Source organism: Musca autumnalis, unplaced genomic scaffold (genome assembly GCF_047663935.1).
Source record: "Musca autumnalis isolate F117 unplaced genomic scaffold, ASM4766393v1 scaffold_5, whole genome shotgun sequence".
NCBI classification, from domain to species: Eukaryota; Metazoa; Arthropoda; class Insecta; order Diptera; family Muscidae; genus Musca; species Musca autumnalis.
This window is the reverse complement of record NW_027412088.1, coordinates 9,508,130-9,531,719: the sequence shown is the minus strand read 5'-3', so window position 1 is coordinate 9,531,719 and position 23,590 is coordinate 9,508,130. Positions and strand designations below refer to the sequence as shown.

Below are 23,590 nucleotides of genomic sequence, written 5' to 3'. Positions count from 1 at the left end.
AGGGGGCTATACCAAAACATTAGGGAAAAAAAGCAATAAACCTCCTTGTTTTATTTGCTAAAGTACCAAAGGTCAATAAGCTAATCAAATAATACAAAAAAATTAGCCGATATTGTTCATATTCATCCCAAAATGCTGCTACAGCATCCACTAGTCAAATACAATACGCTAACGTTTAAAAATTAGCAAAAGAACGAATTGCAGAAGAACGATAGACGCCGGCTTATTCAGTATCTTATATACCAAAAAGATTGTGTCATTCAGAATAGAGGACACGCAACGAAATATTGATTTCAATAGTTTTTGTTGTACCTCAAATTAGGGGTGCTTTAGTTTTGTCCGCTTATATTTTATATTTCGTTTCGTATTTTCCATAGGAACAATACAAAACGAAACATAACCCACGCTGGCGGAGTTCGCTGTTTAGTTTCGTTTTGTTTACATTCGTGAGTACGAACAAAACGGAAAGCCAAATGTACTCAACTCCACAAGAGCAAATAGAAAACTAAATAGTACTAAACACATGTGAATAAATCAAAAACGTTTGGTGGTTGATAAAATATTCACTGTGATATGTTGTTGTTAGTTTATAGGGGTTTTAAGCAATCACGTGTGTGTGTGTGCCTGAGTGTGTCATTGACCATAACACACGGCAAACGTTTCCCAAAAACTCTTTTTATTTCGGTGGTGAATGAAAAAAAACTGGGCAAAGCATAGCCGAAGTTACATTTCAGCAATCGTACGGTTTCCATCTTTTTACATTGACAAGTTTGTGGTTTTGTTTTGTTTATGAGAGTGAAACGATTCAGAGAAGCTGAAAAGTTTGTGGCTTTGTGTGATTGGTACGGGAATCGTTTTGTTTGTTTACATTCATTGGTGACAAATGTGCCGCATCGAAATAATGGTTTTAGACCCCAAGTATGTTTGGACAAAATCTGTTTCAGACAATTTGGAGTTGAAAATGTTCCATCTTATCAGCATCCGAAGCACTCGATTGTATCAGTCGAGTTTGTCTGTGTCATATTCATGCATTGTGAAGAAATATGACATAACTGTGCGACTTCATTCCGAGATGTTTCAATTATTAGTCAATTTAAGTCCTTTTACGCTGTTATTTCGGTGTCCGCGGAAATAATTATATAGTCCGGTGAAAATAGACATTGAAATAGCAAAAATTCCCACAGAGCTGAATTTTGGTGAAGAGCTAGGGTTTGCCAGTAGAAGCAACGTCCTAAAAGTCCCCATCGATCCCATGTGTGCAAAAAAAAATTATTCGGAGTCAAAGGTCAAATTTTATGGGTTTTTTAGGTTTTCCGATTTATTTTTTGAAAACGGTTGATCTAATCAAAAAGTGACGTAAGTAAATATTGTAGACAGGAAAATTATCTACAAGTTTGACTTTTAAAATTTTTTTCCTAGGAGGAACCATTCTTGAGATATAGCCGTTCTAAAAAACACATGATTTTTATGCACTTATAAGGGAAATATGCACATATTCAGACGAACCGGCTAAAATAAGCGAAGTAATCGGGTCTGTCCCCCCAAAAAATATATTTTTTCTTGAAGAGCGAAATTATAGCTATCTTCTAAAAAACAAGTAAAAAAGTATCAGTCGGCTTTGCCGACAGAGATATACCCTCAGCCTGTGCAAATTGAAACACTTTTTCCACAAAAAACTACAAAAATGTTGATTAGGATTAAAGTTCAAAAATTTTGCGGAAGAGGTACTTAAAGGAATGGACCGTCATAGACCATGGGGGTGCCATAGGGGGTTTTTACACCCTTCGGGCTGTTTTCTCAAGAACTATGGACTTGCCCCTGAATCAACTTTTACCATCGTAATTGAGGCATCGTATGTAAGTTGCTTCAACAAAAATCAAAGTGATTCAATAGCAGGTCTTAAAGTGAACTTATCCAAAATATTGTGTGGGAGGTGCGGGATGAAGTGGACAAATATAGTCCATATTCGAACCTTATCTATATCTAGTAGATATTATGAGAATGTGTAAAGTATGGACCAAATCGGTCACTCCCATCAAGAGTTATCGTGCGCACAATTTTTCCGAATATTTTTGAACTTTTGTGGGGTAGGTACCTGAAGGAGTGGACCGATGTGGCTTATGTACGAACTTAAACTAAGTTTGGAAACAATATTACGAAGGTCAAATTTTGGTCGGAATCAGAATTTCCGTTCGAGAATTATCTTGCGTTTCCACCCATAAACATGGTGTCATAGGGTTTGTTTTTCAACTTTCAGGCTATTTTTTCAGGAAGTATAGAGTTGCCCCTGAGGAAACTTGTACCTTTGTATAGGGGACAGTGAATACAAGATGTTACAACAAAAACCAAGGCGATTCGAGAGCAGGTCCTAAACTGAACTTTTCCGAAATTATGTGTGGGAGGTACTCGAAAGCGTATACCGATTGAGTCCATATTGGAACCTCATCTAAGTCTGGTAAGTCTGGTTTCATAATGTGCAAAGTATGGACCAAATCGGTTACTTCCTTCAAGAGTTATCGTTCGAAAACATTTTCCGAATATTTTCGAACTTTTGTGGGGGAGGTACCGGAAGGAGTGGACCTATATCTATATAATCCATCTTTGAACTTGAACTAAGTTTGGACAAAATATTACGAAAGCCAAATTTTGGACCGAATCGGCAGATCCGTTCGAGAGTTATCTTGCGCTCCAACCACTACACACGGTGTCATAGGGTTTTTTTGTAACTTTCAGGCTATTTTCTCAGGAAGTATGGACTTGCCCCTAATGAAACTTACAGCGTCGTATAGAGGACAGCGAATACAACTTGCGTAAACAAAAATCAAAGAGATTCGAGACCAGGTCCTAAACCAAACTTTTCCGAAATTTTGTGTGGGAGGTACCCGAAGGAGTGAACCGATTGAGTCCATATTGGAACCTCATCTAAGTTTGCTAGAAATTACACGATGTGCAAAGTATGGACCAAATCGGTTATTCCCTACAAGAGTTATCGTGCGCACAAGTTTTGCGACAATTTTTGAACATTTGTGGGGGAGGTACCTGAAGGAGTGGACCTATATGGCCCATCTTCGAACTTAAATCGAATCTGGACAAAATATTTCGATACCCAAAATTTGAACCGAATCGATTGGTCCGTTCGAGAGTTATCGTGCGCACCAGCCAGACAGACAGACGGACGGACATTGCTAGATCTACTCAAAATTGTCTGAAACGGATATCGTACAAACATACTTGGGGTCTAAAACCATTATTTCGATGAGGCACATTTTTGGTCGTATCAAAGTGTAAATACCCTCTTTAGCCTAAAGGCTGAGGGTATAAAAAAAATCCAACAAAATCGGAGCGTGTTTAGTAGAGTTATTCAATGTTAGAGTCATTTTATGCGAAAATAGCCCATTTAACCCACGTGTATAATCGAAAGCCCAACGGGAACGACCCCAACGAAAACTCTCTGATTTTTTTCAAGTTTTGTCCGAAGGTAGGGTTTGTTGCGTTGATTGCGGAAATGTATAATTTTCAACGGTTGCGGATCCGGTTCGCCGGTTATTCGACCCGAAAGGCCAAATTTAAAAACCGGGTTAGACCCGGTTCTACTGAACCGATTACTGCACAGTGGATATCGTTTGAAAGCTTACGGAAGTATCTAAAACATAGTATCGTTACTTTAACCGGTTCGCCTCATAATATACTTGCGCGGCTAATTCTTTATTTGACCTTTAGATCGCGATATCTCGAAAATGGTAAGTCTTTTTTAAGAATCATAAAGACCATTCTTGTAGATAATTATTAAATCTACAACTTTTACTTTAGCCGGCTTTTGCTAAGTCTTATCGTTTTTGAGAAAAATTAAAAAACTGAATAATGGCTCCAAAAATGACCTTTGACCCAGAATAACTTGTTTTGCACACACGGGATCGATGGGGACTTTTAGGACATTGCTTTTAATGGCTAACCCTAGCTCTCCACCAAAATTCAGCTTTGTGGGAATTTTTGCTATTTCCCCCTTATACGCATGTCTATTTTGACCGGACTAATATGTTTTCTTTGGTGAAAAATGATTAGAAAGCCCTGCTTTATCGGCGTTAATATCTCGATAATTTACGAAAATAAAATGATTGTTCTATCCCGATGACCAAAAATAAATGCCTATTTTTCATCGGAAAAATGATCAGAAAGTCATTTCGCTAAGAGCTAGAAACATAATTTTTTCTGTGTTTGATGCGTCATCATCATAGACTTTAAATCCCTACAAGATTAAAAAAGTAGATTCATTCGTTTTGGAATAAATAAACTAACATTGACAAAAATTTAAGTGTTCTATTCTACTGACGTGGAGTGTATATTCAAATAAATAATACAAGTCACATTAGCCATATTAAAATATCTTCGCCACAAAATGTTCTTCTTCATCATCCATAAATAATTTACCACAATTAAGTACTATCAATTATTTTTTCTCCATTAACAATTTATGGGGAATGTGTCATAAAGCGATCTAAAAAACGTTTATTAACTCAAACCAAAAAGAAATGAAACAAAAAACAAAAATATCTAATTTGTTATATGACTAACATTATAATATCTTATTACATACATTCGTAATACGTATGTACATATGTATGTTAGATGTCAATAAATGTCATACTAACTAAGCTTTTAGGTAAAAGTTCATGAGAAAACACTCATATGTCAGTTATCGAAAACAAACAGTAATTTCATTTAAATTAAATTTCATTTAAATTAGATAACATTAAAAATAAATTAATATTATCTATCGGACTATTTTCCAACAGAAAATGAAGTGGGACATAATTATACCCTCAGCCTTTAGGCTAAGGAGGGTATATACACTTTGATACGATGAAAATGTGCCTCATCGAAATAATGGTTTTAGACCCCAAGTATGTTTGGACGAAATGTGTTTCAGACAATTTGGAGTCGATCTAGCCATGTCCGTCCGTCTGTCTGTCTGTCCTGCTGGCTGGAGCGCACGATAACTCTCGAACGGATGAACCGATTCGGTTCAAATTTTGGCTTTCGTAATATTTTGCCCAAACTTAGTTTAAGTTCGAAGATGAGCTACATCGGTCCACTCCTTCCGATACCTCCCCCACAAAATTTCGAAAATGTTCGGAAAGTTTGTGCGCACGATAACTCTTGAAGGGAGTGACCGATTTGGTTCATACTTTGTATAGCGTAAACTTTCTACTAGAGTAATATGAGGTTCCAATATGGTCTCAATAGGTCCACTCCTTCGGGTACCTCCCACACAAAATTTCGGAAAAGTTCAGTTTAGGGTCATCTCTCGAATCGCTTTGATTTTTGTTTTAGCAACTTGTATTCACTGCCCTACATACGACGGTACAAGTTTCATCAGGGGCAAGTCCATACTTCCTGAGAAAATAGCATGAAAGTTGCAGAAAAACCCCTATGACACCGTGTGAGGTGGTTGGAGTGCAAGATAACTCTCGAACGGATCTGCCGATTCGGTCCAAAATATGGCCTTAGTAATATTTTGTCCAAACATAGTTTAAGTTTGAAGATAAGCCATATCGGTCCACTCCTTCGGGTACCTTCCCCACAAAAGTTCAAAAATGTTCGGAAAAATTGTTCGTACGGTAACTCTTGAAGGGAGTGGCCGAATTGGTCTATACTATACACATCCTAATATATCTACCAGATATAGATCAGGTTCAAATATGGACTATATTTGTCCACTCCATCCGGTACCTCCCACACAAAATTTTCGGATAAGTTCACTTTAAGACCTGATATCGAGTGTAAAAACCCCCTATGACACCATATGTTGTGGCTGGAGATCCACTTCCATAACGGTCAATGTCGATCCATTCCTTTTAGTATCTCCTCCGCAAAACTTTTGATCTTTAATCCTAATCAAAATTTTTGTCGGTTCAAACGCCCAATTTTTTTAAAACCACCTAAATACATACGTATTTTGGGAAAAAATTGTTTCAATATACACATGTTGAGGGTATACCTCTGTCGGCAAAGCCGACTGATACTTTTTTACTTGTTTTTAAATTGTTCTGATAACCTATAAGGTCATCCACTACGATCAGCTGATTTGCTGTCGAAATATTTCGAACTAGCTGAACCCGGTGCGCTTTGCTGCCCCGACTACGATAAAATATAATGGAATGCCATAATTATATTAACGTTTTTAATATTTTAACGAATAAATATAGGAGATATGAAGGCGTTATATACCTATTCAGGGTTGTTATAGAGCTACTATGGTATTTTTGTATGTTTCAGGATGTAACACTCCTCCGAAAGCCTTTCCGCCTTTAAGTATTCCTAATGATTTAGATATATCATAATAAAACATAAATCTTAAGAAGTCTCTCAAAGATATGATACTTAATAGCTGTAGCCTTGGTCAATTCCTTCCCAACTATAAGTACTTGTATAAATAATGATGCCTTCTACTGACTGCTAAGTCTTCAAAATTTCATTGAAATTGAACATATGTAACAAAAACATGAAATCGACCGAAAATATATATGAACCGATCTCGATATAATTTGTCAAATTTATTTTTAGACCAAATCCCGTCTCACATTCCAATTTTTATTGAAATTGAACATACATAGCGTGTTTTGTGCATAAAATACAGAAAATCAGCTGAAAATATTATATATTTATTTATTCCATTTTGTACCGATTTCGATATAATTTGTCCCATTTATTTCTAGAACGAATTCCATCACGCTTTCCAAATTACAGTAAAATTGGACATATATATTGTGTCCAAATCTGAACCGGTCTCGATATATTTTGGCACATTTATTTTTGGAACAAATTCCGTCAGACATCCGAAATTTCAGCGACATTGGACACATATAGCGTGTTTGATGCATCAAATACAGAAAATCGGCCGAAAATATATATAGAAGCAATATCCAAATCTGAACCGATTTCGGTATAATTTGGCACATTTATGTCTAGACCAAATCCCGTTAAGCATTCCAAATTTCAGCGAAATTGGACATATATAGCGAGTTTGGTGCATATAATACAGCAAATCGGACGAAAATCTATACAGGAGCTATATGCAAATCTGAACCGATTTCGATATAATTTGGCACATTTATTTCTAGAACAAATTCCGTCAGACCCTCCAAATTTCAGCGAAATTGGACATATATAGCGTGTTTGGTGCATAAAATGTGGAAAATCGGCCGAAAATATATATTGGAGCTATACCCAAATCTGAACCGATTCCGATATAATATGACACATTTATGTCTAGACCAAATCCCCTTAAGCATTCCAAATTTCAGCGAAATTGGACATATATAGCGAGTTTGGTCCATAAAATACAGCAAATCGACCGAAAATATATACAGGAGTTATATCCAAATCTGAACCGATTTCGATATAATTTGGCACATTTATTTCTAGACCAAGTTCTGTAACACATTCCAAATTTCAGCGAAATTGGACATATATAGCGTGCTTGGTGCATAAAATACAGGAAATCGGCCGAAAATATACATGGAAGCTATATTCAAATCTAAACCGATCTCGATATAATTTAGCACATTTATTTCTAGAACAAATTCCGTCAGACCCTCCAAATTTCAGCGAAATTGGACATATAAAACGTGTTTGGTGCATCAAATGTGGAAAATCGGCCGAAAATATATATTGGATCTATATCCAAATCTGAACCGATTTCGATATAATTTGGCACATTTATGTCTAGACCAAATCCCGTTAGGCATTCCAAATTTCAGCGAAATTGGACATATATAGCGAGTTTGGTGCATAAAATACAGGAAATCGGCCGAAAATATATACAGGAGCTATATCCAAATCTGAACCGATTTCGATATAATTCGGCACATTTATTTCTAGACCAAGTTCTGTAAGACATACCAAATTTCACCGAAATTGGACATAAATAGCGAGTTTGGTGCATAAAATACAGGAAATCGGCCGAAAATATATATGGGAACTATATTCAAATCTGAACCGATCTCTGTATAATTTAGCACATTTATTTCTAGAACAAATTCCATCTGACCCTCCAAATTTCAGCGAAATTGGACATATAAAACGTGTTTGGTGCATCAAATGTGGAAAATCGGCCGAAAATATATATTGGAGCTACATATATCCAAATCTTAACCGTTTTCGATATAATTCGGCACGTTTATGTCTAGACCAAATTCCATTACACATTCCGAATTTCAGCGAAATTGAACATATATACAGTGTTTGGTGCATGAAATGCGGAAAATCGGCCGAAAATATATATGGGAGCTATATCCAAATCTGAACCGATTTCAATATAATTTGACACGTTTATTTCCAAACCAAGTTCCGTCACACATTCCAAATTACATTGAAATTGGACATAAATAGCTTGTTTGGTACTTAAAATAAAGAAATCGGCCGAAAATATATGTATGTGGGAGCTATATCCAAATCTGAACCGATTTGAATATAATTCGGTAAATTTATTTCTACATCAAATTCCGTCACGCACACAGAATTTGGAGATTGTATCTGTAACAGTTCTAAAGATATTTGCATACGAAATCTAAATTTTTTTGGGGTACCTCCGGTTTTGATGCTATATCTCCAGATCAACGCGAAATTTCAAAAAATGGTATAGCCTATTTTTATTCCAGGCCATGTAGCAATGTACCCTAAAAATTTCAGTAAGATCTGTTCAGCGGTTTTCGAGTCTATAAGGCACAAACAAACAAACGTACCAACAAATTTCAATTTTATATATCGACGCCTCCAAACAATAGTATGCTAAGTCGACTTAGCATGTATTCAAGTTCTTTACATTTTTATATTTAACGTCCTTTAACTTAAATTCTGTCAAATGTTGGTAATGATCGGACAATCCGAACAGAAGTTATAAACAAATATTTACTTAGCATAGTACTGAAGGTCAAAGAAATTTCCAAACTTTTAGAGCTTGTCCTGCAAAACTCACTGTTCAGAATTAGCAAACTATTATTTGGAGAACTATTATTTGGAAGTGTCGATATATAGATATAGATAAAAAATACAGTCAACCAAAAAAGTCTACAAACACCCTATAAATCTCGAGTTTTAAGGGTAAGGATACATTTTTATGAAAACCCATGTACATAGTTCTATTTCATATGCCTAATGAACAAAATTTAAAACAACAAACATATATTCCATAATACGAATAACGGTAAGTTCTCGAAATATTTTGTTCAAAAGTGGTCCATTCCACACCACACAAATGAGTATCGTTTTTATTTAAGTGCCGTTAAGGGTCTGTGCGAGAATCCTTTGGAAATTTTTAACGAAGGTACTTCTAGTAGCCCTGTTTACAGCGATATGATGTTTTTCGTGGGCAAGTCCATGTTCCCTGGTCATATCTATAGGATTAACTCCCAAAATAAAACACTCTTCCAAAATGGGCTATGTCCTTTAGGTACCTTCCCCGCAAAACTTTTGCGATTTTAGCCTAGTACATATCTTTGTCGGCAAGTACTGACATAGTGGTCCAAAAGCTCTAAAATCGTAATATTTCTCCTAAACTTAAAACAAGTTCGATGATGAACTTTATCGGACAACTCCTTGGAGTGTCGGCCTCACAATACTTCATTATTTTCGCATAAGAGCTGTTTTGGGACTGTTCAAAAATAGTGATTTTTTTCAAAAGGAGAGTCTCCAAAACTAGGATACAAGTTTCAAGGTGCAATATGTAGGCCTTCCGACCCTAGATGAAGCCTATACTTATCCTAAACGTTAGAACGAAAGTACACCTAAGTCCAGGATTTTACTGCATATATTCATTGTGGTCTCTTTTAAAACACTGCAAAACTCCAAAAATGCCCTGATTAAATATATTTGGCAGCTGTTTTCATACAACTGGAACCATTGTGCATCTGCATTGCAACTTGACCTCACGGAACATAGGTTTTCATCAAAAAATTTGGGAGCCAATGATCCGAATGACTCATAACAAAGTAATGTAAAGAAGGAGCCTTCTACGATATCAGGAGACTAAAAAAATATAATTTACTCCTTAAAAATTTCACATGTAAAAAGTACTTATTTTATCCATTACTGAATAATAAGTATAGGTGTTAGTCCGGTCAAAATAGACATGCGTATAAGGGGGAAATAGCAAAAATTCCCATAAAGCTGAATTTTGGTGGAGAGCTAGGGTTGGCCATTAGAAGCAACGTCCTAATAGTCCCCATCGATCCCATGTGTGCAAAACAAGTTATTCGGGGTCAAAGGTCATTTTTGGTGGCATTATTCAGTTTTTTCAATTTTTCTCAAAAACGGTAAGACTGAGCAAAAGCCGGCTCAAGTAAAAGTTGTAGATTTAATAAATGTCTACAAGATTCATCTTTATGATTCTTAAAAAAGACTTACCATTTTCGAGATATCGCGATCTAAAGGTCAAATAAAAAATTAGCCGCGTAAGTACATTATGAGGCGCACCGGTTAAAATAACACTATGTGTTAGATACTTCCATAAGCTTTCAAACGATATCCACTTTGCAGTAATCGGTTCAGTAGAACCGGGTCTAACCCGGTTTTTAAATTTGGCCTTTCGGGTCGAATAACCGGCGAACCGGATCCGCAACCGTTGAAAATTATACATTTCCGTAATCAGCGCAACAAACCCTACCTTCTGACAAAACTTGGGGGTCGTTCCTCGTTGGGGTCGTTCCCGTTGGGCTTACAATTATACATGTGGGTTAAATGGCTATTTTTTGCATAAAATGACTCTAACATTGAATCACTCTACTAAACACGCTCCGATTTTGTTGGAATTTTTTCAAAGATAGCTATAATTTCTCTCTTCAAGAAAAAATATATTTTTTGGGGGACAGACCCGGTTACTTCGCTTATTTTAGCCGGTTCGCATGAATATGTGCATATTTCCCCTATAAGTGCATAAAAATCATGTGTTTTTTAGAACAGCTATATCTCAAGAATGGTTCCTTCTAGAGAAAAAATTATAAAGATCAAACTTGTAGATAATTTTTCTGTCTACAATATTTATTTTAATCACTTTTTGATTAGATCAACCTTTTCAAAAAATAAATCCGAAATCCTTAAAACCATTAAAATTTGACCCTTTACCCCGAATAACTTTTTTTGCATACATGGGATCGATGGGGACTTTTAGGACGTTGCTTCTAACGGCAAAACCTACAAAACAAAACAAAATTCAGCCGTGTGGGAATTTTTGCTATTTCAATGTCTATTTTGACCGGACTATGTGTCCGACTACAATATCGCAAGTCACATATGTGTCCAACGTCTAGCTTTGGCAAACAATTTGTGTTAGCAATACCATTCTTGTTATTGATGCACGCCTAAGCGTCTACACATCCCCTAATGTCCCAACAACGCGAAATGAAAAGGTGGAGTGTGGTGAAATTTAACGAATTTTTAAATCAATCCTAAATACGGGAAGTAATATTCAAAAACGTGTTCGATTCCTTATTCAAGGAAATTTGTCAAGAAGCTAATTCAAAAACTACGAATTTTCTGCCATTTTATTAACATAAGGAAGCGATAAAAACCCCTCTAATATACATATATCTACCAATTTCCAAGATTTTATATAATCTACCCTCCACAAATAAGTGATTTTCACAAAAAAATGTGTAAACTTTAACAAAAATGACGAGAAATATTTGCCAAGTAATTAATTCTCACATCATTTAGTAATTTTTTTGTTCTTTTGGAATTTGGCACATAGCAACTTATTTTCCTGATAGGCACTATATTTAAGTAACACCTGAGGGGTACCCACCTTTTAGTTCCAATAAAATGTGGCTACGTTTTTGCTGTTGTTGTTGCAGTTGATGTTGGTGGTGACGACGAAGGCAGTAGCAGCAGCAGTTCCTATGATTTTGGAAAGATGGTGATGATGACGATGAAAAGGTAGAAAACAAACCAAAACACTAGCCGCAGCATACATTAGCAAGCAGCAAGCTCACGGCAGTACCACCGATGGATGATCCGACGATATGTTCTCCATAAAAACAAACAAAATCAGCAAAACAGACCACACATTTGCGGGTTACTTGAGGAGATGAACGAGAGACAGATATTTTCTCGAGCTGCAAAACGTAAATGGTATTTGCTTTTGCTGAATTTTTCTTAGATGGTTGACTGGATAAAAGCGCTAGCTAGATGGTGTTTGGAGCAGCGCGGATGGACATGTAACACTTTTATTTTTGCTTTTAATGTTGTCGTTGTTTTAAATCGTATCACTACACTTAAAATGCGTTTTACTGACCGGCGTATTAATCGACAGCCACATAAATAATCACCACCGCAATTTTTTTTCTTACATTTACATGAATGTAAAAATATTTTTTTTATTATTTTTATTACTTATTTTTCTTTCATTCTTATTCCGATCTCGTTTCTTTCTGCTATTTATTCTTTTTATTTTTGAACTACACAATATTTTTTTTTAATTTTTTTGCTATTTTTAATATTTTTGTTTTTTCTTCTCTTCTTCTTTTTCTTTACATACACACTTTTCACTTCGGTTTGTTAATGTTGTTGTAGTTGTTGTTGATACTTCTACTGGGAGGCCTGCAAAGGAAAAAAACGTACGTTGTTGGATTTAAGTTGTTTTTGCTGCTGAATGGATGCAAAAAAATCAAGGAAATTTTCTTGAATCACGCCGTGTAATGTTTTTCTTTTTTTTTTTTTTTGTTCGGTTCACCTAAAACCGCACGGTTTCTTTATGAAGAATCTCTTTATTCCGCCACCGCACCACATATGCTTTGTATGTATCGATGTTTATGTCAAATACAATCACTGGCCAAAATCTCCAAACAAACAAAATATCTAAATTTCATACTTGTGTGTTCTTATTTTGTTGTTCCACTTCTATGTACTCTGATTCTTTTCTTTTCATCTTTTTGCGGTAATACATTTTTCTGTTTTCAAATCCCGACCGTGCTCAACGTACAAAACATGCGCCGCTAGTGGCAGACAAACGACGACAACGGCAGACGGACGACATTGTAAGTTATTCATTCGTTGTTGTTGACGCCTGTTCGTGCGTTTGTTCGTCGTAATGCGTTACTCCGACTGCTGTTGGCTGTGATGTTATTTGTTTTGTGTGTAAGAATGTTTGCAGGTTGGATGTGTAGATTTTTTATTGAGTGGGTGGTTATAGGCAGAAGGGGTGAGTTGTGGGTGTTCATTCCAGTCTTGCCAGATTGTTAATGGGGAGTGTTGTTGGGGGAAGTAAGAGTTGCATAAGGTAAATTGCGACCGTTATTTAGCCCACTCTTCTACTTTGATTTAAACGGTAAGAATTATAAAGTCGATTTATTTATAACCTTTAACAAATAAGTTTTTATTTATTTTCAGGGATTTTTCCGGACGGCGAGAGAAGAGGAAGAAGAAAAAAAAACGCTTGTAGTTGTCGGGTAAGTATTCAAGAAGGGGTGAGTTGTGGGTGTTCATTCCAGTCTTGCCAGATTGTTAATGGGGAGTGTTGTTGGGGGAAGTAAGAGTTGCATAAGGTAAATTGCGACCGTTATTTAGCCCACTCTTCTACTTTGATTTAAACGGTAAGAATTATAAAGTCGATTTATTTATAACCTTTAACAAATAAGTTTTTATTTATTTTCAGGGATTTTTCCGGACGGCGAGAGAAGAGGAAGAAGAAAAAAAAAACGCTTGTAGTTGTCGGGTAAGTATTCAACAACTGATGTTTTATTCCAATTTATTTTCTTACATCTAACTTCATAATTATTCACATACTATTTTACTACGTTTATTTACATCTAAGGAATTCATAAATCAAGCTAATTTACTCAAAAGTAGCATATCTCAAAAAGTGGCACAACTCAAAACGCATTAAACTTACTGTAATTTATTGAATTCACAAGATATAACAAGGAATTTTGACACAACAGGAAATATATTTAGCAGAGAAAAGAAACTGATGCCAAAATAATATGCGCTCGGAGCATGGCGACCAGGAAAACATTATTAAGGAATTTCAAATAAAAAAATGCGATTCAAAAAGGTGTTTCCAAACACTAGGAAGCGAACAAAATTCGAGCCTTTTTTTAACGCCGAGTACAGAAATGCTAAGGATATTGCTGAACAAATTGTATTTAACAAAATGCAGAGAAACTTGAGACGCATAAAGAGTCAAGCAATGCTGAAATCTCCACAAAGCCCTCAGAAATTTATCAACCTACTCGCAAATAGTGAATAGGTACACGAGGCAATACGGAATGTGTGAGAGCCTGTCGGATGAACAATTTTACCAGACAACAGGCTTGGAGACAGACTTTGGGGTCGATTATGGATAGCAACCTAACTCCAGTTGCGTTGCCGACAGCAAATTTAATAAAAGAAATGTCCAATTCCGCATTGAAATTCATACTTGTTTACAATTATATTAATATCTGAAGGTTCAAAACACTGATATTGAATGAATTTAACAAAAATTTCTGTAGTTTCACTTACTTTAATTGTATGATTTTCTCTTCTGGCAACGCAACTACAGTTGAGTTGCAATCCAAAATCGACCCTTTTGCCTACACATTGTTTTGCTCCACACCAATGGCAAAGGTAATTGGCAAATGGATAATGAAAACAACATATTTTTAATTTAGCGTTTTTACTTTTGCCCAATCCCTTTTAACATCCTTAGGTTTGCTTTATGACTCCATTCGTAATTTATGACTCGATTTGTAATATGTGCTTATGTGGAAGAAAACCCTGAAAGCCTACGAACACGTTCTGAGTTTCATAGACGCAAACGTGTTTCACCTTAAACCAGCCACTTTTACCACAGTCTTTGAGAAGGCTCTACGAAATGTCATTTTAAAGGTATATTCGGGAGTGCAACTAAAGGGTGCTGGTTTCATTAAGGCCAAGCATTGTGACGAAAGATAGCAAAAATCTGTCAATTGGCGAAATTAGCTAGAAGCAGATGAGATACCGAAAGATTTTAATATATGCAAAGAAGAAGCGTACGCTAACGTCAAATGCTATGTTTAATTTGAAAACGAATTTGAGAAATTCTTTAAATATTTTGAAAGACAATGGATAGACTTGGTAAGGTTACATAGCACTAAGAAAATTATTGGGTTAATTATTAAAATATGTTTTTTTTTGTCCTAGGAAGCTCCAAAAAATTCTACGTCCATGGTGAAAGCGTGCGAACGACGAGTGCTGTTGAATCGTACAATGTTTTCTTGTGTGCACAAATCCCAATGCATGGTACGTTTTTAGGATTTCCTACAAATTATAAAACCGCAAGAGTTTCAGAAATATGTGGATCTGAAACAGATTTTGGAAGCCGTTGTATATCACAACCACCGACAAGAATGAGCAAGTAAAAATCATAAAGGAAAAATTGTTATCGTAGTAAAAATTTGTAGGTTCTTGCAGGCTCTGGAACAATCATCTTGTTTGGAAGAAATAAAAGAAAAACATTACGAACAAGTTACCTGAATATTTTGTCAATTCTGTCGACAAATTGTTGGAAAAATCATAGAAATTTTTATTTGATTTCTAATTCTATTTTTAAATGAATCTGAAATTGTGGTGATGTAGGGGATGAAAGATACCAAGGAACGGTCCTGACCGGCTTTAACATGGTAAAGTCCAGGATTTATCTTGGTCCCTCTCTCATCTCAAGTGGACACTGACCTCCCCGTGGTGTCACCTGGGGAGCTGCCTTTAAAGGTAGTGAGCTAACATATGCCGCGCGTTCACCCATAAGAACGTTAAAAACTTGGGCGTCGGGCTAGTAACACACCTCCCTTGGTCGGTTGGTCGGAGGTTAAAACATCTGGTCTCCAGATTCACACCAGTGAATGAAAGACTTGCTACAATTCGATTAAAAGCAAAATTCTTCAACATCAACTTTATCTGCGCTCATGCTCCAACCGAAGACAAGGATGAACAGACCAAATATATATTCTACGAGCGCTTAGAAGAAACATATGACCGTTTTCCTGCCCATGACATTAAAATTGTTCTAGGCGATTTTAATGCCAAAATTGGAAAGGAGAATATCTTTGGCCCAACAGTCGGGAAATTCAGTCTCCACAGTGAAACATCTGACAATGGTATGAGGCTGATAGACTTTGCAGCTGCAAGAAACATGGTAGTTAGCAGTACCAGATTTAAGCATCTCGATATTCATAAGGGCACCTGGCTGTCGCCAGATCAAAGAACAAGAAATCAAATTGATCACGTTGTGATAGATGGAAGACATTCATCGAGCGTGTTGGATGTACGATCGTTCCGAGGAGCTAACATAGATTCGAACCATTACCTCGTTGCAGCAAAGGTACGTACCCCTTCTAAACGTTGCAAATAAAGCACGGACAGGCACAACACGAAAGTTGAACATCGCTAAGCTGCAAACACAACAGATAGCCACAGCATATTCCACTCAACTGACCCAATTGCTTAATGAAGGCGATTCTCGTCCCGATAACATATCAGCACAATGGCAAAATATTGCCCACTAGATGCAAACAGCCGCAAAATCAGTACTTGGATACCAGAGACCTCCACCAAAGAATCCATGGTATGACCAGGAGTGCCGTGCTACCGAAGAAAAAATGCGGCATATAGGGCTACTTTACAATCAGTAGCAACGCGTAGCGCACGAGAGAGGTATCGGGAGAAAAGGAGAGAGGAGAAACGTCTTTTCCGCAGGAAAAAGAGAGAGATGGAAAAGAGGGAGTGTGAACAAATGGAGATGTACAGGAGACAGAACGAAGTCCGAAAATTCTACCAAAGAGTGAAGCATCAAACTGATGGCTTTGGTACAGGCATATCCTCCTGTAGAGACCAACAAGGTAATTTGGTAACTGATACAGATAGTGTGTTCAGGATATGGAAAGAAAGTTTTTCCAAACTGTTGGTATCCAATAGTAGCGAAGTCGACGAAGATACCACAGATCCAATCCCAGAAGATTGTATTGAATGTATACCACCCGGCCAAGATGAGGTAAAGACAGCAATAAACCGGCTGAAGAGTAATAAGGCAGCAGGGGCTGATGGCCTACCAGCCCAGATGTTTAAAACCGGAGGCGACACGCTGATAAGGTGTATGCATCAGCTAGTTAGCTCCATCTGGCAGGAAGAACGTGTACCCGACGATTGGAACCTGAGCATTCTGTGTCCCGTCCATAAGAAAGTAGATACAAATTTATGCTCCAACTATAGGGTCATAAGTCTTCTCCCTATCGCCTACAAGATAGTGTCAGGGATATTCTGCGAATGACTAAAGCCCATTGTTAACGAAATAATTGGACCATACCAATGCGGTTTTAGACCTGGCAAATCCACCATTGACCAGATATTTATCCTTCGGCAAATCCTGGAGAAGACCCAAGAGATGCAGATCGACACTTACGACCATTTTGTCGATTATAAAGCAGCCTTCGACAGCCCGCTACGTTCAAAGGTATTTATAGGAAAGTCTGAATTTGGTATCCCCGCAAAGCTCATTCGGCTTTGTGAAATGACATTAACTGAGACGAGATCCTCAGTTAAAATAGAAAAGAACCTCTCCGAAGAGTTTATTACCAAAAGAGGTTTCAGACAAGGATACGACCTGTCGTGTGATCTATTAAACATCCTGCTGGAAAAGGTCATACGAGACGCGAAGGTCAAAAGAAATGGAACGATATACACGAACAGCCATATGTTACTGGCTTATGCCGACGACAATCATGACGTCAGTCATGGGTCGATCGGTAAAGGAAGTAACTGACACCTTTGCAAAAGTCGAAAGAGAATCTGCTAAAGTTGGTCTGGCAGTAAACGGCGAAAAAACCAAGTTGATGGTATCGACGCGTAATATGTCCACAAACCTCGCACCATCTGTGAATATTGGTACCTACAATTTTGAGGTAGTAAAGGACTTCGTCTACCTCGGCACCGCCATAAAAACAACAAATAACATCAGTTGTGAAATACGAAGAAGAATAGTGTTGGCTAACAGATGCTACTTTGGGCTGAGTAAGCAGTTTAGGAATAAAGCCACCTCTCGTCAAACAAAAGTAACACTTTACAAAACACTGATACTACCCGTGCTAATGTATGGTTCCGAAGCATGGGTACTTGCTCAAGCAGATATGGCAGTGCTTGGTGTGTTCGAGAGAAAAATTCTTCGAAAGATCTACGGGCCAATCTGGGTTGACGGCGAATATCGGCGTCGTATGAACAACGAACTGTATCAACTATACAATGACATCAATGTAGTTGAACGAATCGATATACAACGATTGCGATGGCTAGGCCATGTTATAAGAATGAGTAATGATGAACCCGCTAAAAAGGCGTATAAATACGGGCCGCATGGTGGTTCTCGCAGATCTGGAAGGCCAAAGCTTCGTTGGATCGACCAAGTCAAACGAGATATCAGAAAGCTACATATCCCAGATTGGGAAAATACGGCAGCAAACAGAGAGGATTGGAGATTTTTTCTTAGTTCGGCTTATGAAACAAATGTTCTGTAAAAGGCCAGCTAAGTAAGTAAGTAATTCGAATTATTCCATTTGTAATTCGAATTATTCCATTTGTAATTCGAATTATTCCATTTGTAATTCGGATGATTTTATTTGAAATTCGAATTATTCCATTTGCAATTCGAATTATTTTATTTAAAATTCGAAACAAAAAAATACAAAATATTTCTTGTATTGATTTTATATCTAGCTTTTTGAATTACAAATAAAATGATTCGAATTACAAATGGAATGATTCGAATTACAAATAAAATAATCCAAATTACAAATGAAATAATTTGAATTACAAATAGAATAATTCTAATTACAAAAGAAATAGTTCGAATTACAAATGGAATAATTCGAACTACAAGTGGAAAAATTCGAATTACAAATGAAATGTTACGAATTACAAATAGAATTCTCGAATTACAATTAAAATAGTTCGAATTAAAACTGAAAAAGGTGTAGAAGACCCCTTTAGGTGGTCTATTATTAATAGAAGACGTTTTCAGGAGGTATATAGACAATTCCAGTAGGAGGTCTTCTATCTATAGAAGATACTATTAGGAGGCCTTCCATTAGGACGTCAATTTATAGAAGACCTCACTTGGAGGTCTTCTATGTATGAAAGACCTCATTAGGGGGTCTTCTATGTATAGAAGGAGGTATTCTATGTATAGAAGACCCCACTAAGAGGTCTTCTTTGTTACCGCAAGGGTATCTTCGGGAGTGGATAACGGGAATAACGACCTCGCGGACCCTAGTTTTGGCAGGTGTGGAGAGCGTACCAAAATGGTGCAAGTGCTCTGTGAAACCCTGTGTCGGGGCAAGTGAATTATAACATTATTACAGAATAACAGAATAAAACTTATCCTAGCACTTTCTAAAGAAGCTCGAAAGTAAACAATCCAATTTTATAAATCTGGCATCCCCAAACACTTTGGAGCCAGAAGGAGCAATGCAAAAACAAGTGAGCCAAGGCTATAGTCGGGTCGGGGCCGACTATGTGATACCCTACACCACTACCCCTGTTCATAAGCTTTTGACTAATAAAATTCAAAATATTAAAATTGGGATAGCTTAGCGCCTTTGCTCTGAATGTCTTCATTTACACAGGTCAATTTGAAACGCATTTAAGTGCATCGACATTACAACCCAAATAAAAAATGGAAAAGTGGGATGTATGCCAATAGGCTTCTTTCTCTGTTAGACCCCCATCAACCCAAAAATTTCGTGAGGATCCGATCAAAATTTCGCAGTGTGATTGTACAAAAATGGAAAAAGGGATGCATTACCGACTATTGCGATATCTCTGTTGTTTGACCACCTATGACAACCTACTTCACATCGTTGTAAAGGTGATATTTTCTACTTTCCTTGCCAGGTTCTGCTTTCGATATACCTCCTACAGAAGGGAGATATTAACTTTGAAATAAAACGTTGGTCTTTTTTCCAAATATTTTTTTTCACATTCCGACCCCTGAATAACATCCGACCATTATCAAAAATCAAAAGGTTTTTTCCTCTGTGGGACCCCCAATAACACCCAAAATTTCGTGACGATCCAATTGAAATTGCGACCTGTAGCGTGATTTCCAAAAAAGTGGAAAAATGGCGGCTTTTGCGATATCTTCGTTGTTTGACCACCTACGACAACCTACGTAACATCGTTGCAAAGGTGATATTTTCTACTTTTATTATGCCCATTGCTTTTGATATGCCCATTTTAGAAGCGAAGATATTCGCTTTGAAATAAAACGTTGACTTTTTCTCCAAATAAGTTTTTTGCCCATTCCGACTCTGAATATTATCCGACCATCACCAAAATCAATAGGCTTCTTTCTCTGTAGGATCCCCATTAGCCCCCAAAATTTCGTGACGATCCGATCAAAATTGCGACCTGTAGCGTGATTACAAAAAAATGAAAAAATGGGATGTATTGCCGACTATTGTGATATCTCCGTTATGTGGCCACCTACGCCAACCTACTTTGCATCACTGTAAAGATGGGATTTTCTACTTTCATAGTCAGACTTTGTTTTTGGAAGATCCCCAACCGAAGCTGTGATATTCGTCATTATTATTTAAATCGCAAAAATAAAAAGTTGGGTTCTATTAGCGGCTATTGCGATATATTCGTTGTTTGATCACCTACGAGAACCTACTTTACATCATTAGAAAGGCGATATTTTCTACTTTCATGGCCAGGTTCTGCTTTCGGTATACCCCATATTGAAGCTGAGATATTCGCTTAGGAAAAAAACGTTGTCTTTTTCTCCAAATAAGTTTTTTGCCCATTACGATCCCTAAATATTATCCGACCATCACCAAAATCAATAGGCTTCTTCATCTGTGTGACCTCCATTAACCATCAAAATTTCGTGACGATCCGATCAAAATTGCGACCTGTAGCGTGATTTCCAAAAAAGTGGAAAAATGGGATGTATTACCGACTATTGCGATATCTCCGTTATTTGTTCACCTGCACCGACCTAGTTTACATCATTGCAAAGATGGGATCTTCTACTTTCATAGCCAGGCTTTGCTTTTGGAAAGTCCCCAACCAAAGCTGTGATATTCGTCATTATAATTAAAATCGCAAAAATGAAAATTTGGGTTTTATTTGCGACTATTGCGATATCTTCGTTGTTTGATCACCTACGAGAACCTACTTTACATCATTAGAAAGGTGATGTTTTCTACTTTTATTGTCAGGTTTTGCTTTTGGTATACCCCGTATAGAAGCTGAGATATTCGCTTTGGAAAAAAACGTTATCTTTTTATCCACATAAGTTTTTTGCCCATTCCGACCCCTAAATATTATCCGACCATCACCAAAATCAATAGGCTTCTTCCCCTCCGGGACCCCCATCAATATCCAAAATTTCGTAACGATCCGATCAAAATTGCGACCTGTAGCGTGATTACAAGGTTTAGATGGACAGACGGACAGACGGACAGACGGACGGACGGACGGACTGACGGACGGACACACATAGCCAGATCGACTCAGCTCGTCGAGACATTCATTTTGGTATATATAAGTATGGGTCTACGACCATTATTTCGATGCGTTACAAACTTTTTGGCCAAAACCAACTTATAATACCCTCCCCACATAGTGGTGTAGGGTATAAAAACACTACAACCTCTCTATACAAAGAGTGATATATTTATGATTAATGATAAAAAGGAAAGGGGAGGGGGCAATGTTTGTTGGTGGTGGCTGTGTGGCCTTATTGGAAGTGTAAGTGGGGAGCCACCAGCACAATAGTGGCCAACAGAGGCAAGAGAAAAACAGTCAACTCACAGTAATATCCAAGTTAGGGAAGGGAATTTATTACGGAGATGGAGAGAGCACGAGAGAAATTGGCACAATAACCAGGAGAGGAGCAGAGTTAAAACAAGTAAATGAGTAAAGCAGGTGTGTTGGTTGTATTTTCTAATTCTCCTAGTGAAGATTGTTGTTGTGGTGGTCGTTGTCGTCGCCGTTTCGTCGTTTGCCTTTCTCTTGTTGTTGTTAGTATTGTAATCACTGACAGCAGCAGGAACCAGTAAGCAAGGAATAAGGTGATGTGTTTTGTTTAGATCTGTGGGGGTAGAGAGAGTTGCCTTTGGAGGTGTATAGACAATACATCACTTGGCAAATGTACCGATTCCAACGCACTTTGTCACTGTCATTTGCTTTTCTTTGATTTGATAATTCGTTAGGAGTGATTTCTTTTTTTTTTTTATTTTTTTGCAAACAAGTTTTGTACGTGAACTTGGGGGGCGTCAATTAACAACAGCAGCAAAAAAAAACACTCGCAAACGTCACTTCATCATTCATTCATACAAAAATATGAAAAAACATTGCGTTATGAATACAACAAACAACTGCGTGATGGTAATGGCGAGATAGTGATGACGATGGACAACATCACGCCGTCGTCATCACCATCGCCATCACCCTTGTTTCCCAACGATTCTCAACACTCGCGTTTCGTGTAGAACAAATTTGCGGAAATTCTAGGCTACTACTGTTGGTTGCACAGCTGCCTGCTTCCAGGGCAACAAACATATTTTCCTTGGGTTTATTTCAGATTTTTTCTTGTTGATTTTTTTTCGTTGCTGTTAACCACAAAAATGAATATCGCCTGTGCTTTCATAGTTCATCGATGTTTGAGCATGTGTGTGTTTGTATCGACAATTTGTGTATGGATGGGGGGCTATGTGAGTTTTCGCGTGAGTAGATATACAAATTTTTTTTTTCTCTAAAAAGATTCTGTTTCATCCATCCATCGTATGGGACTTTTTCAATTTTCACATCACTTTTTTTCATAATTTTGTTTTTTTTTTCACAATTAGTATTCGGATTTTGTGCACTTCAATTGCCTTTCTAGGGGCATTTATCCATTCACTTAACAATTTTTTCTTCATATTTTTTGCCATTTACAGAGATTTATTTAAGTTTTAAATTTATTTTTTAATTTTATTTCTTTAATTTTGTTTCTTATTTTTCTCTACCTCAGCAGCTTGTCGGTCGTCGTAGATTTGTTTGAATTCATTCGCTCGCTTTAATCACTGAAATCCGTAAAATCCTTTTTGGGTTGTTCAATACCAAAAACCAATTTAGAGTTTTTCTTTGTTTTTCTCGAGTGTGTGTATGTGTGTGCATTTGCTGGTTGGTTGGTGTGTATGTTTGCGCGAACGTTTGTGCGGGTGTGTGTTTGTGTCAGTGTTGTGTTGTAGTAAGAACAACAGTTAACGGCGTGTGGCGTTAAAACATTTCGACCAAAACTGTTTGGCAGCGGAAGAGAAAATTTATACTAAAGTCAAAGATGATAATTGAATGTTATTTGGCCAAGTTTTACCCATCGAATCGTAACAAACTACACTCTCTGAAATTTGCCTTCCAGTGAGTAATTTGCCTACTCTCCATCTCATCTCTCACGTAAATAGAGAAATTCGTTTCCTTTTATCTTTTGATGATAAGCAACGGAATGAATAGCCATCAATGGGGAGCAAAGCTTTGCCTTGAGAGCGAATGAGTGGCATGTGTGTGAGCATATCATGATTGGGGGGCCTTCCACTAGAAAGCT

General features: G+C 37.1%; 1 protein-coding gene across 4 annotated transcripts in view; it reads right to left on the bottom strand.

Annotated features, from left to right (window-relative positions):
• Positions 1 to 23,325, bottom strand: part of Dhit (regulator of G protein signaling double hit) — a 175,411-nt gene extending 152,086 nt beyond the window's left edge. The window contains exons 1-2 of one of the 4 annotated variants that reach the window (XM_073956584.1): positions 23,016 to 23,325; positions 11,801 to 12,594 (exon numbers count right to left, since the gene is read on the bottom strand). The gene's annotated coding sequence lies outside the window, so the exon portion shown is untranslated. Of the gene's footprint in view, positions 1 to 11,800; positions 12,595 to 12,727; positions 16,339 to 23,015 lie in introns of those variants that run through there. The other 3 variants (XM_073956586.1, XM_073956585.1, XM_073956587.1) reach the window with 3 other exon arrangements.
• Positions 23,326 to 23,590: the final 265 nt, after the last annotated feature.